Consider the following 12,021-nt stretch of genomic DNA (forward strand, 5'->3'; position numbering starts at 1 on the left):
TCCCCTGGGTCCCAATGCGCACACTGTTTTGTGTGTGCCCTGCAAGAGTGGAGTCTCTGTTTCCCCCAGTCCTGTCAAAGTCCTGCAATCAATCCCTCTAGCCTTCAAAGTCTCATTCTCCGGGAATTCCTCCTCCTGTTGCCGACCCCCAGGTTGGGAAGCCTGACGTGGGGCTCAGAACCTTCACTCCAGTGGGTGGACTTCGGTGGTATAATTGTTCTCCAGTTTGTGAGTCACCCACCCAGTGGTTATGGGATTTGATATTATTGTGATTGTATCCCTCCTACCATCTCATTGAAACTTCTCCTTTGTCTTTGGATGTGGGGTATCTTTTCTGGTGAGTTCCAGTGTCTTCCTGTCAACGATTGTTCAGCAGTTAGTTGTGATTCCGGTTCTCTCTCAACAGGGAGTGACTGCACGTCCTCCTACGCCACCATCTTGAACCAATCTCCCCCAATCATTAACTTTTGAGTCATCCTTTTACTTCAAAAGACAAGGACCCAGGGGTTTGTACAAGGTTTCAATAGTAATAATAATAATTATTATTATTATTATTATTTAGGCATAATAACCCCTATCTCATCTTACTTCTTGCTGATATTTTCAACACTCCATGCCAGGGTAAATTTCAAGCCCTTCAGAGTTAGCCATGGCCTTGACGTTCAACAACCATCCTTCCAGGAGTATTTTTCCATATCTTTTTTTGTAGACCTGCACTGTCCACTCCCCACACATGACTCTTGAGCACCTGGAACATAAAGTATAAAACACACCGCTAAAAACACAGACCTACTAGAGAATGGACTTGAGGATACGGGGAGGGGAAGGGTAAGCTGGGACAAAGTGAGAGAGTGGCATGGACATATATACACTGCCAAATGTAAAATAGATAACTAGTGGGAAGTAGCACAGGGAGATCAGCTCGGTGCTTTGTGACCACCTAGAAGGGTGGGATAGGGAGAGTGGGAGGGAAATGCAAGAGGGAAGAGATATGGGAACATATGTATATGTAGAGCTGATTCACTTTGTTATAAAGCAGAAACTAACACACCATTGTAAAGCAATTATACTCCAATAAAGATGTTAAAAAAAACCCCAAATATCACAGATGAAATAGTTTATATTCTTTATTATGAAATAAAGAACATAAAATATCTCACTGGTTATTTTTATATTGATTATGTGTTCAAATAATAATATATCGGATATAGTGGGTTAAATAAAATTCATTAAAATTAATTTTACCACATTCTTTTTAGTTTTTTAATGTGGATACTACAAAATTTTAAATTCTGTATGTGGCTCATATTTGCAGCTTACAATTAAATTTCTATCAGATGGCTCTGCTCAATGAAATGAATTTGATGTCTATTTTTATGTGATCCTTTGTTGATTATTTTCCAAATTTTCCAAAGTCAGTGGTTCAACAGAAAGACAAAAGGTTCCTGAGACCAAGGTTTTGCCTGAGTTTATTTTTGCTGGTGGTGTTTCTTCCTTATGCTTTCATGTTGCTGTGTTCCAGTGGCGATTAGGAGAGCCAGAAGACAAAACTTGAGAAAGTGCAGAAGTTTTGAAGACGTGAGACCCTGGTTCATGTCCTGGCTCTGCTACTTACTATTTACAGGAACTTGGGCCAGTGACTTAACTCCTCTAAGCCTGGTTTATACCCTGCAAGGAGGGAAGGAGAAGAATAACAGATGCTTAATAATGGTATAAGGATAAAATGAAATAATAAATATGAAGTGGCTGATAACCCCTTTTTTTTAATACAGCTTTGCCAGACTCCCTGACTGTCCTCATCCTCATTTTGTGTTCACTCCTTAAGCTGTGTTGAGAATTCACTTTGTAAAAGCAATCGATGCGTGTGAAGAAATTTGAAAACGCTTTAAAAAAAAAAAAAAAAGCAGGGATGGGGAACTGTGCTTACAGAAGTGAACTTCTACCTGGTTTGGGAAAGCACGGTAATTTGTTTGGGGTGCCTCAGTTTCCCCATCCATGAAAAAGGGAGAAGGTTATATGGCGGTAACATTTGGAGGCCCTAAGGTGGGGCGGGCTTTGGGCTTGGAGGAGGTCTCCAGGGTGATCCTGCCTCGCCCACTGAAGACTGAGCAGAGGTGGGTGGGAGTGGACACAGCAAAGGGACATCACTGGGCTCTGATGGGGACTGGGTCCATGACGTGGCGGTCACTTTCACGTGGATTTCTCCCATTGCTTTCAATTCCTTTTCAGTTTCTGCAGGAACAGCCTCCAGCCCTTGGGTCCCCAGGGTGCCTTCAGCTGGCACCCCCATGTGTCACACAGAAGATGTTCAATCCATGATAACTGCTGTTGTCCAGTTCACATTAGAAGTAACAAATGAGGGCTTCCCTGGTGGCGCAGTCGTTGAGAGTCCACCTGCTGATGCAGGGGACACAGGTTCGTGCCCCAGTCTGGGAAGATCCCACATGCCGCGGAGCAGCTGGGCCCACGAGCCATGGCCGCTGAGCCTGCGCATTCAGAGCCTGTGCTCCGCAACGGGAGACGCCACAACAGTGAGAGGTCCGCATACCGCAAAAATGAGACAGGCATGTGGAAGACTTAAGCAGGAAAGCATCCCGCAAACTGAGATGATACAGTGGGTGGTGGTGGTGAGTCTGGAGCCCAGTGTCCTTCTGTTCCCAGATGAGTCGTTCCAGGCAGGCCAATCCATCTCAGACGCCCTTCCTCCTCCACGGGACTGGACACCCCAGGCCCCGTCCAATACCAAAATCCTTTCTTTCTGACACTTCATTACTTTCTTTGTAATGAAAATAATCAAATAAGCCTTCTGTTTCCTACGGTTCAAAACTAGCTACAGAACTAACCCCAGAAATATCTAAATCAATCAAACCAAGAAAACATTTATTGTGTGTTTCTCCACTGTTGAAACTCCTATCTTAGCAGCATAAAAAATGACCAAACCACAAGCCTTCATCTTCCTATGGATGAACAAGCCTTCTTGTCTGACCTTGTCAATCGTAATGTAAATAATTTCCATCTTGCCAGTGGTAGCCGATCGGGTGGGCCACTCAAGTATTACAGTTACCCTCCTGATTTATGACTTCCTGTGTGTCTGGTACATTCCTGCTGCAGCTCAAATGACGAAGCAAGATGAGAACAGCCTCTGACGCCCAAGAAACCTTTGGAGCTCCAAGAACCTCAGGCTCAGGCGTCACGCGGGCCTGCCCCAACATTTTCTCCAGTAACCAAACGAGAGACTCAGGTGTTTGCTTTGCTTTGGATACAAAGACCAGTGGTTTTACTTGAATCTTCCTTTAGCCAGTACTGCCCCTTCGTGGATACCCCAACATCCGTGGTCCCTACTAGGTCCCTACTTGGGTCCCTACTTCCACCATTCTTGCAGTTCTGACTTGGAAATGTCCCTGGCATTCGTTACGCTGCTTATTTTTGTCAATTCTTGGTGTTCAGGTGGGTGTGCGCATATCCTCTCTTTCCCTTAACAAGACAACCCCCCACCCCCACCCCTGCCCCCCGGGGCCGGGCTGAATGCTTCCACTCCCCTTCCCAGCCTTCCCAGCTACACCTGGTATGGGATGGGAGGGGCTGAGGCAAGCGGAAGGTGGTGATACCAGGAGGACAGGCCCTCTCTCCCCAGAGACGAGGGGCTTCGCCCTCAGCTGTGGAAGTTAAGTCCCAGCCTTGGGGTCTGGCTCACATTTTTGGGGGGGCTCAACCCGTGTGGCTTGTGGGATCTTCCCTGACCAGGGACCAAACTCGGGCCCATGGCAGTGAGAGCACAGAGTCCTAGCCACTGGATCACCAGGGAATTCCCCTGGCTCACATTTCTAGAACAGACAAAATGCAGAACAGATGCTCTTCTGCAAGATGCCGGGCCACTCCCTCAGGCCCAGCTGTGGAATCAAGTCCCAGCTCTGTGACCTCTGTTTCCCCCCCTGGACATCAGCACAAATTCCTCCCCCTCTTGTGCAATTTGCATAAACTGAAAGTAATGAGCCCCAGGCTCCTCCTGTCACAGGAAACGGGGTTTTTTAGGATTAAACAGAGATGAGTCAACACAACAAGGATCTAACACATGGGCCATGAGTCAAGGCTGGTGTTTCTCTGGTCGGGTGTTTGGGGCCCCTTGGAAGGACTCCTTCTTTTTTTTTTTTTGCGGTACGCGGGCCTCTCACTGTTGCGGCCTCTCCCGTTGCGGAGCACAGGCTCCGGACGCGCAGGCTCAGCGGCCATGGTTCACAGGCCTAGCCGTTCCACGAGCATGTGGGATCTTCCCGGACCGGGGCACGAACCCATGTCCCTTGCATCGGCAGGTGTACCCTCAACCACTGAGCCACCAGGGAAGCCCCCCCCTTTTTTTTTTTAATTTTTATTGGAGTATAGTTGACTTACAATGTTATGTTAGTTTCTGCAGTACAGCAAAGTGAATCAGTTATACATATACCTATATGCACTCTTTTTTAGATTCTTTTTCCATATATACCATTACAGAGTACTGAGTAGAGTTCCCTGTGCTCTATAGTAGGTCAGAAGGGCCCTTTCTTCTTTTTTTTTAAATAGTTATTTATTTATTTGGCTTCATCGGGTCTTAGTTGTGCCACGCGGGATCTTCGTTGCCATGTGTGGGATCTTTAGTTGTGGCAAGTAGGATCTAGTTCCCTGACCAGGGATCGAACCCAGGCCCCCCTGCATTGGGAACGCAGACTCTTAGCCACTGGACCACCAGGGAAGTCCCAAGGGCTTCTTCTTGAATCTTCCATTCAGCCTCCCTTCTTCCATGGCGTGTCCAGCTTTGGGGACAAAGTCAGAAAATGGCGTTGGGGGTCAGATGACATGCAGACCCTTCCCATGTCCCAAGGGAAATGCCATTTAGATAGCTTGTTGTTGTTGTTGTCCACTTTTTCCAACAGTCATTGCTCCTTGCGAAGGCCTGGGGCCTCCACACGCCAGAGGCAGAGAAGGTGGAGACAACAGGGAGCCCTTCATTAGCTGGAGGGCGTCACGTGTGGGTAAAAGACCACAAACTCGCCTGGAGGCCCAGACTTAGAAGAGCAGACATATGTTGACATCTGCGGCCAGACACAGGATGGATGGGCTCCCCAAGGATAGCCTGTTTTCCCACATGACAGAGACAAGTCAGCCTGGACAGGGTCCTGGTGCCAAATGGGGGAAGCAACAGCATGCCTGTCGGTGCGTGCTTGTGTGCTTGCATTCCTGCAAGATTGCGTGGTGAGCTCTGCACAGCCTCTCCGACTGGTTTGCTCTTAACCCGCTGTGCTCAGATCCAGCTGCAAAGATCCAGGCACTGGATGGGACCTGGCCCTAGCACCCTCAGCCTCGGTGGTGGCCTGACTCACAGGTGGCCTCATTTCCTCTCTCATCTGATCAGTCTTCGAGGGTTTCCTGGCTGGGAGTCCAAAAAACAAATCTGATTCAGTAGCCGTCTGCATGTCATTCCTTCAGCCAATCTGTCTGTCTGTCTGCTGCTGCTGGCTGAGGCACCAGCTGCCAACCATCTGCTGTGAGAGCCCAAAATGCATGTCCAGAAAGCAGAGTAGCATGGTCAGGTCACCAGCAGCCCCGCGGGATTGCAATCCTGCATTTCCCCCCATCTCTGCATCCACAGTTGCCACCAGGACCCCCTAATTTAGCTTTCGCTGCCCAGCCCCGCGATGGGGTTTCCTACAACCCATCAACTTCCTGGCCTCTGATCCCTGCCTTGCTCTCTTGCCTGGGAGCCAACAGCTCCTGGGTGCATCGCATCTACTGGGCAAAGGAGCATGTGGCCCAAAGCCAAAAACCTGTTCCTCCCTAACCTCTGGGGCTAGAAAACCCCAAAGGGCCAACAGTCCTTCCTTCCTAAGAGCCTCAGGGGACCTGTTTTCTTTAACAGACTTTCCAGGTAACCTAGGATGATAAGTGGGCTCCAGAGAACTCCATGCCAGCCTTCTCCCCATGGCTGACCCCAACTGCAGAGCATACTGAGCCCAACGTGGGCACACAAGCAAAAGGGACAGCAGCTAGTGAGCCCCATGGGAAACATCCCCACTGCATGTGTGTCTATATTTGTGAGGCGGCCGTGCCTCAATCCACAGCAATGATTTTCTGAGATCCACCCTAGTGTCAAGCTTCCAAAGCTATATACCCATAAAACTACCAAAATAGAAACAGAAAATCACTATTGATGGCAGTAAGATCTGGGCTGAAGTATCTGCTTCTGAGCAGTGACAGTTTTACTTTTCACAGTAAAACACTTTCACGCTGCCTGATTTCTTACCCTATGCTCGTATACTTTTTAAAAGCTAATAAAAAGTTCTAGAAATCTCCGTATTACAGTCTCCAACTTATATATCCTAGAATTCCAGTAGCAGTACAAAAATCCTGTATCAACTATGCTGTAACATGCATATATATATTATATATATATATGTATACACATCCATATCTATAAAATACAGCCATGATGCTTATAGCCAATGTCAGTCCACGGGCATTCTCTCACTTGCCCACCACACACTCAGCTCTGTGCTGTGGATCCTGAAGCAGCATAGGGCCCGGGGCCCTGCCCTTAAGGAATTCACTGAGTATGCAGGGGCCAGACACACACAAACCCCACCGCTACCAGCGGGCTGTTCCACCTCATCTCTTCTGTGGTACCTCCTTTTCTATCCACTCCCCTCAGGGTGTCCCCTCCTCCCACTCATCCATCCCCGCAGCTCCAAACACCAAACGCTGCATCTCTAGTCCTCATCTCCTTCTGCATCCTGTATCCACCTCGCTCCCTAAAGGACCTTTAGAGCCCAGATCCGAGAGGGATATGAGTAGGACTTTTTGCCTTCAAGAGGCCAGTCAAGCTGCAATGGCTATGTCCCACTTCTCAGGGAGGGCCAAGAAGGAAAAGTGGAGAAAGTGGAGCACCCCAGATGGGCAGATATATTAGCAACATGAAAGGACCCTGGTGCAGGACACCCCTGACATACCAGCTCGATAGAGAAGCCCTGTCCATCTACAGCGCCAATCTTTTGTACTGAGTTTAATTGCATCAGGACATTTTGAAGCAACAATTAAGTTCTTAAGCTTAGAACCAACTGCTTTTTCACCTCACAGCCCCACACACCACCATGCCACACACACCACCACCCCATTACCACCAAATACATGGAGGTTTCCTGGCCAGAGTTCCTTAATATCACACAGGATTGATGAGGGAATTAAAGGGGATGGGTGAAGTAGAAGTTCTTAGACTCCTGTGGGTATGGCTATCCTGCCAGTCCAAGCTTTCCCGGAGGGCTCAAGGCTCAAGAATTGGGTATTTTCTCTGAGAATATATTCCCAGCTTGTCTCAGAGCAAAACTACATGTACTCACTTTTTTCCACCCTCACCTCCACCTGGGAGATCCTTTGCCCTGCTGAACTGTTCCCTGGTCTAGCCATCTCCTCCCAAACACAGCTGTTCAAGGAAAGTAAAACTCTAAGAAGCTTTTAAAAGCTACACCCCAGCCTTCATACGCTCAGGGCACATAATGAAGCCATCTGAGCGGGAGCCGGGAGCTCACCCATCACTCTCCCTCACCCGCAGCCCCCAAGCTGGTCCTCAGAATGGGACCCAACAAGCCAGAGCCATTTCACCAGGACCTTGGTGGGAAGCCAGAGGCCCTTGTCTTGCCAGCTCAGTACTTCTGATCTGTCTGGATTAGGTGGATTTGGAAATCCAGACACAGGGTGAGTCACCCCCAATTCACTGCTGTCGGTCTTTTATATAAATCTGGAATTGCGGAAATGCCAGTTTTTTTCCCCAGAATTTCTCTGCAGGCTGGGAGGGTTTTATGTGTTTTGTTTTGTTTTCAGAAGAATCAACTCTTTTGTTAACCTCAAAACCCACATCGGTAAATCCACCTCCATGAGGAAAGAAAAGGGTTCAAGAGTTAAGAACCCAGAAGATTTTAGTGCAAAATATACCTAACAGGGAAAAAAAAAAAAAATAAGAATTGCAAAGAAATGTTCTCTTAAAAATTTACTCTATAAAAGATCCTTTTTCTTAAATTTTCTAATAACTTATTATTTTCAAATATCTACTTTTCACATTCTCCTGTCCTTGTTTTGGAAAATGATAATTCCTTAAGTATTCAATTTTTCTTAAAATAATATTGGGGGTAATTCAAGCCAGGAGAGTTTTAAACGTTTCCCACACAGGCTGTCACCAGGACCTCCTTTATATTCCCAGTCCTCCTTGTCACTGAGAAATGTTGAAAACTTCCCAGATTGGATCATTACGTGGATCTTTATGAACCTCAAAGGCTATCGGAAGAGACAGAACCCCAGAAAGACACATATAGGAGATCATGGGCCAGGAGATTGTGCAGCTACCTGGGAGCACTTTCTTCCTCAAATCAGGCTTGGGGTAAGATAATGACAGCTTGCCAAGCAGCATGACTTCTCTTGCGGTCTATTGTATATTGAAGAATCCTTACATTTCTGGGATAAACCCCACTTGATCATGGTGTATGATCCTTTTAATGTGCTGCTGGATTCTGTTTGGTAGTATTTTGTTGAGGATTTTTGCATCTATGTTCATCAGCGATATTGGCCTGTAGTTTTCTTTTTTTGTAACATCTTTGTCTGGTTTTGGTATCAAGGTGATGGTGGCCTCGTAGAATGAGTTTGGGATTGTTCCTCCCTCTGCCGTATTTTGGAAGAGTTTGAGAAGGATAGGTGTTAGCTCTTCTCTAAATGTTTGATATAATTCACCTGTGAAGCCATCTGGTCCTGGGCTTTTGTTTGTTGGAAGATTTTTAATCACAGTTTCAATTTCAGTGCTTGTGATTGGTCTGTTTATATTTTCTATTTCTTCCTGGTTCAGTCTTGGACAGTTGTGCTTTTCTAAGAATTTGTCCGCTTCTTCCAGGTTGTCCATTTTATTGGCATAGAGTTGCTTGTAGTAATCTCTCATGATCCTTTGTATTTCTGCAGTGTCAGTTGTTACTTCTCCTTTTTCGTTTCCAATCCTGTTGATTTGAGTCTTCTCCCGTTTTTTCTAGCCGAGTCTGGCTAATGGTTTATCAATTTTGTTTATCTTCTCAAAGAACCAACTTTAGGTTATATTGATCTTTGCTATCGTTTCCTTCATTTCTTTTTCATTTATTTCTGCTCTGATCTTTATGATTTCTTTCCTTCTGCTAACTTTGAGGTTTTTTTGTTCTTCATTCTCTAATTGCTTTAGGTGTAAGGTTAGGTTGTTTATTTGAGATTTTCCTTGTTTCTTGCAGTAGGATTTTATTGCTATAAACTTCCCTCTTAGCACTGCTTTTGCTGCATCCCATAGGTTTTGGGCAGTCGTGTTTTTATTGTCATTTGTTTCTAGGTATTTTTTGATTTCCTCTTTGATTTCTTCAGTGATCTCTTGGTTATTTAGTAGTGCATTGTTTAGCCTCCATGTTTTTGTATTTTTTACAGTTTTTTTCCTGTGATTGATATCTAGTCTCATAGCATTGTGGTTGGAAAAGATACTTGATACAATTTCAATTTCCTTAAGTTTACCAAGGCTTGATCTGTGACCCAAGATATGATCTAGTCTGGAGAATGTTCCATGAGCACTAGAGAAGAAAATGTATTCTGTTGTTTCTGTATGGACTGTCCTATAAATATTAATTAAGTCCATCTTGTTTAATGTGTCATTTAAAGCTTGTGTTTCCTTATTTACTTCTGTTTTTGTTGATCTGTCCATTGGTGAAAGTGGGGTGTTAAAGTCCCCTACTATTATTGTGTTACTGTCGATTTCCCCTTTTATGGCTGTTAGCATTTACCTTATGTATTGAGGTGCTCCTATGATGGGTGCATAAATATTTATAACTGTTATATCTCCTTCTTGGATTGATCCCTTGATCATTATGTAGTGTCCTTCTTTGTCTTTCTTTATTTTAAAGTCTATTTTGTCTGATATGAGAATTGCTACTCCAGCTTTCTTTTGATTTCCATTTGCATGGAATATCTTTTTCCATCCTCTCACTTTCAGTCTGTATGTGTCCCTAGGTCTGAAGTGGGTCTCTTGTTGACAGCATATATACAAGTCTTGTTTTTGTATCCATTCAGCCAGTCTATGTCTTTTGGTTGGAGCACTTAATCCATTTACATTTAAGGTAATTATCGATATGTATGTTCCTATTACCATTTTCTTAATTGTTTTGGGTTTGTTATTGCAGGTCTTTTCCTTCTCTTGTGTTTCCTGCCTAGAGAAGTTCCTTTAGCATTTGTTGTAAAGCTGATTTGGTGGTGCTGAATTCTCTTAGCTTTTCCTTGTCTGTAAAGGTTTTAATTTCTCTGTTGAATCTGATGAGCTCCTTGATGGGTAGAGTAATCTTGGTTGTAAGTATTTCCCTTTCGTCACTTTAAGTATGTCCTGCCACTCCCTTCTGGCTTGCAGAGTTTCTGCTGAAAGATCAGCTGTTAACCTTATGGGGATTCCCTTGTTTTTTATTTGTTGCTTTTCCCTTGCTGCTTTTAATATTTTTTCTTTGATTTTAATTTTTGATAATTTGATTAATATGTGTCTTGGCATGTTTCTCCTTGGATTTATCCTGTATGGGACTCTCTGTGTTTCCTGGATTTGATTGACTATTTTCTTTCCCATATTAGGGAAGTTTTCAACTATAATCTCTTCAAATATTTTCTCAGTCTCTTTCTTTTTCTCTTCTTCTGAGACCCCTGTAATTTGAATGTTGGTGTGTTTAATGTTGTCCCAGAGGTCTCTGAGACTGTCCTCAATTCTTTTCATTCTTTTTTTCTTTATTCTGCTGTGCGGTAGTTTTTTCCACTATTTTATCTTGCAGGTCACTTATCCTTTCTTCTGACTCAGTTTTTCTGCTATTGATTCCTTCTAGAGAACTTTTAATTTCATTTATTGTGTTGTTCATCATTGTTTGCTCTTTAGCTCTTCTAGGTCCTTGTTAAACGTTTCTTATATTTTCTCCATTCTATTTCCAAGATTTTGGATCATCTTTACTAACATTACTCTGAATTCTTTTCCAGGTAGACTGCCTATTTCCTCTTCATTTGTTTGGTCTGATGGGTTTTTACCTTGCTCCTTCATCTGCTGTGTGTTCTGTGTCTTCTCATTTTGCTTAACTTACTGTGTTTGGGGTCTCCTTTCCACAGGCTGCAGGTTCGTAGTTCCCATTGTTTTTGGTGTCTGCCCCCAGTGGGTAGGGTTGGTTCAGTGGGTTGTGTAGGCTTCTTGGTGGAGGGGACTGGTGCCTGTGTTCTGGTGGATGAGACTGGATCTTGTCTTTGTGGTGGGCAGGACCATGGCCGGTGGTGTGTTTTGGGTTGTCTGTGAACTTAGTATGATTTTAGGCAGCCTCTCTGCTGATGGGTGGGGTTGTGTTCCTGTCTTCCTAGTTGTTTGGCATGGGGTGTCCAGCACTGCAGCTTGCTGGTCATTGAGTGGAGCTGGGTCTTAGCATTGAGACGGAGATCTCTGGGAGAGCTTTCACCAATTGATATTACATGGGGCTAGGAGGTCTCTGGTGGTCCAATGTCCTGAACTGGGCTCTCCCACTCAGAGGCTCAGGCCTGACACCCAGCCGGAACACCAAGACCCTGTCAGCCACACGGCTTCAAATCTTTTTCAGTGTGTTCTTTGAGTTAGTTTTCCAGTCTGTTGGATCAAGGAGTTTTCCTTCTTCATATTTTACAAATAATTCTCCCTTTTTCCCCCCTTTGTTCTTTCTAGTTTCACTCACTCATTTGGTGCTGGGGGCAGAGGCCTCACACCTGGCTCTTCAGGCCAGAGTCCATAGTGAAAAATGGCTGCTGACACCTCAGTTCCCATATATTCTTTTTTTTCTTGCGGTACGTGAGCCTCTCACGGTTGTGGCCTCTCCCGTTGTGGAGCACAGGCTCCGGATGCGCGGGCTCAGCAGCCATGGCTCACGGGCCCAGCCGCTCCATGACATGTGGGATCTTCCCGGACCGGGGCACGAACCCATGTCCCCTGCATCAGCAGACGGACTCTCAATGACTGCACCA

The sequence above is a fragment of the Hyperoodon ampullatus genome (genome assembly GCF_949752795.1).
Source record: "Hyperoodon ampullatus genome assembly, chromosome: 15".
In the NCBI taxonomy this organism is placed as follows: domain Eukaryota; kingdom Metazoa; phylum Chordata; class Mammalia; order Artiodactyla; family Ziphiidae; genus Hyperoodon; species Hyperoodon ampullatus.